The sequence below is a fragment of the Dryobates pubescens genome, chromosome 26, assembly GCF_014839835.1.
Source record: "Dryobates pubescens isolate bDryPub1 chromosome 26, bDryPub1.pri, whole genome shotgun sequence".
In the NCBI taxonomy this organism is placed as follows: domain Eukaryota; kingdom Metazoa; phylum Chordata; class Aves; order Piciformes; family Picidae; genus Dryobates; species Dryobates pubescens.
Window position 1 is genome coordinate 10,138,088 of NC_071637.1, and position 4,733 is coordinate 10,142,820.

General features: G+C 43.9%; 1 non-coding gene across 1 annotated transcript; it reads left to right on the top strand.

The window, feature by feature from the left end:
* Window positions 1-3,502: 3,502 nt before the first annotated feature.
* Window positions 3,503-3,574, top strand: TRNAH-GUG (transfer RNA histidin (anticodon GUG)). The gene has a single exon. It is a non-coding gene; the product is annotated as a tRNA-His (tRNA).
* Window positions 3,575-4,733: the final 1,159 nt, after the last annotated feature.

Here is a 4,733-nt window from a genome sequence, read left to right on the forward strand (position 1 = left end):
CTCCAGGGCTTATTAAATACCAGGCATTTTTGACTAGTTAAAGACCAAACAAAATGTGCTTTTTCTCCTTTGATGATTAAATTCAGCCTTGAAGTGAAGGGTATCATTTATATAAACACTTGCTTTTGTGTATGTGCTGTCCTAAGAGATTAGTGCATCTGCATGCCTACTTCTAAGGTTCTTTTGCTTTCAGGTGATAGTAAATGTATCATATAGACTGAGGAAACTGCCAAGGTGTCAGAGAGGGCAGGGCACATCTGCCTTTCTTCTGTCCCTTGGGATCCAGTCAGGTTTCTCCAAAATCTGCCCTGGAAGTGCTTAGCATTGCTGATTCCCACTGCTCCTCGGCCCACATCCAGAGCTCTCCTGAATCATTTCCAATACCGTTAGTTTTCTTGTGTGCACCAGGGACCCCTTTTCCAGTACAGTTAATTCTGGAACATAGAGGAACAAATTAGCGTGGGAGGAAGGTCAGGAGTACCAACAGTTTTATTTCACTCTAGGGCCAAGTGTAGATTAGGTCTCAGCATCTCTGCTCAGCTGGGTTATTTCATCTATTTTACATTGCAGTGTTAAAGCATCAAAGGCTGATTGATGCAGGACTGTTCTTGGTCCATCTGCATTGTGAAATATTAACAAGGTTTTGACTGAGATGGCAGCTGCAGGGATTGGTTTTGTTCTTAAGGTGGTGACTTAAAGAAGCTTTAACTTCAGCAATAATTCATGGTTTCCTTAATCTTTATTGGGTCATATGAAGCACAACCGAACTGAGGGCAATGGTGAAATGCCCCATGAGACTGTCTCTGGCCATGCTCGAGGGAGAAGATTGGCCTCAGTCAGGAAGCACATCCTTCTAAGTGTGCCTCCAGCATGTCACCCAAAATCAGCCAAGATACCTTGGAAAGATGTCTTTGCAAACTCAGGTGGTCAGGAAAGGAGCAATGCATGGCTGGCAAAGGGCTGTGGCAGTTACCTACTGACACAGATTAGGAGTCTTCAATTGCAAGACCATCAATAAATGGCTGTGATTTTTCACACTGGGCCTTTTCCCCTCTGTTAAAGCCCAAAAGACAGTGACTGGCACTGGGACTGCTTAGGGACTGGAAAGCAGCAATAGCTTCTTCATGCTGGAATGTTCTTGAGATGTCTTCTCCTCCTGACAGCCCTGCACAGTTTGGTGTGGGAGCAGACCTGCCTTGATGCAGGGCAACTCTCTGTACACTTATTCCCAGCACCTCACTGACAGCTTCTGATACAGTGCAGGTTTAAAGCTGGGATGCAAACCAAAGACCACACTGGTTTCTATTATTTATAGCTAAGACAGAGACAGTGACATCACTGGTGACCTCCTCTTGCCACCTTTAACCTTTCAGCTCTGTCCACTGGCTCCCCATCCTCAAGTAACACAAAGATGAGAACGAAACTCCTTGCTCTGGACTACAGTGTGATAATTGACTGAAGTCACGCTAGCTACACAGAGACAAATCTGCAACTGATTATGAGGTTTTCTTCTCAATTAATTGTCAGAAGCAAAGGGATGTTTGATGTTTAATGTCTTTTTCTTCTTGTTAAATGCATTCTTTTTTGCCACCCATCCTCAGACACTGGGATTGGACAGAACTGTACTGCAAAGCTGCGGAGCTGTCAATGTATTCACGCATAAGCTGTCTGAAGTGCTCATCTGCTGGCTCCATGTTACACGCAGGTCTGTGGGGGACCTCGGGTTTAGATCTGTTGACAGTAACATTGACATCCTAGTTGGAGGCACCAAAGGAATCCTAAACCCGAGTTCAGAGCGTGAGATTTAGATGCTGCTGTGCGTGTTCTATGGGCCAGGCGAGGGAGAAGGCGTCTTCTTTGTGCTCTGTGGGCACAGTATCTGACTGTGAATGTTAAGTGTGCCCAGACTGTCCTCATAGATCTGTCTCTGGACAGAGGAAGGCAATTCCTCTGTCTTTGAAAATTCTTCTTTGGCGATGATGTTTTTTTCATGTGGTCTGAACACAGGAACAGATGCTTTGGTTCTCAGGAGTATTTTCAGGGAGGGGGGGAAATCTAAGGAAACAGCAATGGGAAAGAGGTTAGTGAGGGTTTTAAAAGGGAGAGGAACCAAGGTCTTGCCCTGCCTGACTGAACAAATCTAGGACCAAATGGACAATTAGTCTGTGAAATCTTCTACTTTTGTGCTTAATACATTTTTATTTAAAGCAAAATAGTGAAATCATCATCAGTTTGTGGATATTTTGCATCCTAAGAAATGTCTAACTCAATTCAGAGGCTTTACAAAGGTGTGGGGAACTAGCAGCTCATTTTTGAAAGAGGAAGATGAAGCTCAGCATCCCAGGGTGTCTCAGTGCTGCTGCTCAGTGCATCCTTCTTGCTCACAAAGCAGACCACCTCCAGAGTGGACCTGTGGGCCAGATTCTGATCCCAGCCGGGTCAGTGGCACAATCTGTGCCTTCTCCTATGGGACTCTGTTTCAGCCCTAGTGTCTCCCATAAGGGTGCTTAATCCTGCTGGAACTTAAAATTAGCACAAGTTGAAAGATCTGAACTCATTGTAATTCAGCAAATTACTGGCAGAGGTCTGATTAAGACTTTGAATTCCTGTCTCCCCATCCTCTGCTGCAACCACAGGCAGGATTGAACTGATTGCAGAAAATCTTTGGAAAGCTTATTATTTTAGAGCTCATATTCATACTTTCAAGATGTAATGTAGATCAGAAAGTAATGACTAGCTTTATGAAAAGGTAAAAGAGAGACCAGGGTCTTGTAACTTGGAAATTGCTAGAGAAAAGTAAATCATTCTGCACTAGACTGTGTTTTAAGTTACCAATTGCACCAATCACTTAAGATAAATCTCTTAATTTGTTCTGTTTTAGAAACAACTGGGATGCCATATTTCACTCAAAAAACCCCACCCTAATAAAAACCATATTTGAGGTACTTTACATCCTTCATCAGATTTTCATAGTGAATTTCATGTTACATTAATCATGACGGTTTACATTCTGCTTGACCATTTTATTACAGCTACAGGGGAGTTTTATGAATCTGTTCACATATATATGTGTACATAAAATGAGTAATGGGCCAGATTTGGCAATTTTTGACCTGCTGAATGAGATGATCTGTTGAATGGGATGGGGAGCAGGAAAGATTCAGAGGAAAACTCAGCCCTGCATATGAATCTGCCTCACTGATTTTTCTAGAGCAGTTAATAATTTCCCGTGGATGCACTGCAGAAGCCTAATCGATAATTATTTGTTCAGCCCAAATGCACAAGCCAGTTGTGCACTGTGCACAGTCCAGCTGGCATTTCTGCTGGCTGGTCTGTGCTTTTCAGGCACAGAAGTGCAGAGATCCCCAACTGTTAGAGCTGAAGGCTTAACTATCATACAGCTAAACTTCAGCACTGCCTGCTTGGGATGGAGGTATTGACTCTCCCTCATGCCCAGGGAAAAGATTACAATACGCGCGGCGGTGGCGCCGGGCGCTGAGTCGCCGTGATCGTATAGTGGTCAGTACTCTGCGTTGTGGCCGCAGCAACCTCGGTTCGAATCCGAGTCACGGCAGAACTAATTTTAAGGGCAACAAAGTTGGTGAGGGGCTTGGAACACAAGCCCTGTGAGGAGAGACTGAGGGAGCTGGGGTTGCTTAGCCTGGAGAAAAGGAGGCTCAGGGATGACCTTATTGCTCTCTACAACTACCTTAAGGGAGGTTGTAGACAGGCAGGGATTGGTCTCTTCTCCCAGGCAACCAGCACCAGAACAAGAGGACACAGTCTTAGGCTGTGCCAGGGGAGGTTTAAGCTGGAGGTTAGGAGGAAGTTCTACACAGAGAGAGTGACTGCCCATTGGAATGGGCTGCCCGAGGAGGTGGTAGAGTTGCCATCACTGGAGGTGAGGTGTTCAGGAGGAGACTTGATAGGGTGCTTGGTTGCATGGTTTAGTTGATTAGGTAGTGTTGGATGATAGGTTGGACACGATGATCTTGAGGGTCTCTTCCGACCTGGTTTATTCTATTCTATTCTAATAATGTGGAGTTTTGATTTGCTTCTTTTCTTCTTTCTTATAAAGCAGCTAAATGTGTTTAAGTGTGCTGTCAGAATTTTTTTCAGTTGCAATAGAAGTTCAAGTCACTTCTTGTCTAATCTAAAACAATGCATTCTATCTTTACTTCACACACACAGAGCCCCCTTCAGATGTGTCAGATTGAGCTCCCAAACTCATGAATGACTTTTGAAACAAGGAGGCAGGAGGAGTGACCCACACCTCATTCAGGTAATCTCCCTCTGCTTTGCTGAAACCTTGCCCTGTATTTCAAACAAGGAAGATGCCAGACAGCAGTAGGAAAAAGCACGGAAGCATTTCACATGAGAAAAAATACAACTTTAAGAAGTATTCAGACCAATTCCCCCAAAAATGTTGGATGAAATTATCTGTTCTTCTTCCATCTTTATCAAACAGTCCATCACTTTTCTGGATCTCAAGGGATGTAAGGACAACTTCAGCTTGCATCATCCTTCTCAGTTTCCTTAACTGAAATGCAACTTATAGTTGGATGTGTCATGTAAGTAGACAAAATACCCTGCAAGAGACATCATACAAAGTCCTTTCTAAGAGTTCCTGTGTGCATTATCATTTATATGCTAATATTGTCTCATATTAGCATGGCAGCCCTGACTGCAGCAGAAGCCCTGCTCTCCTACAACATGGATCTCAATTCTGAATA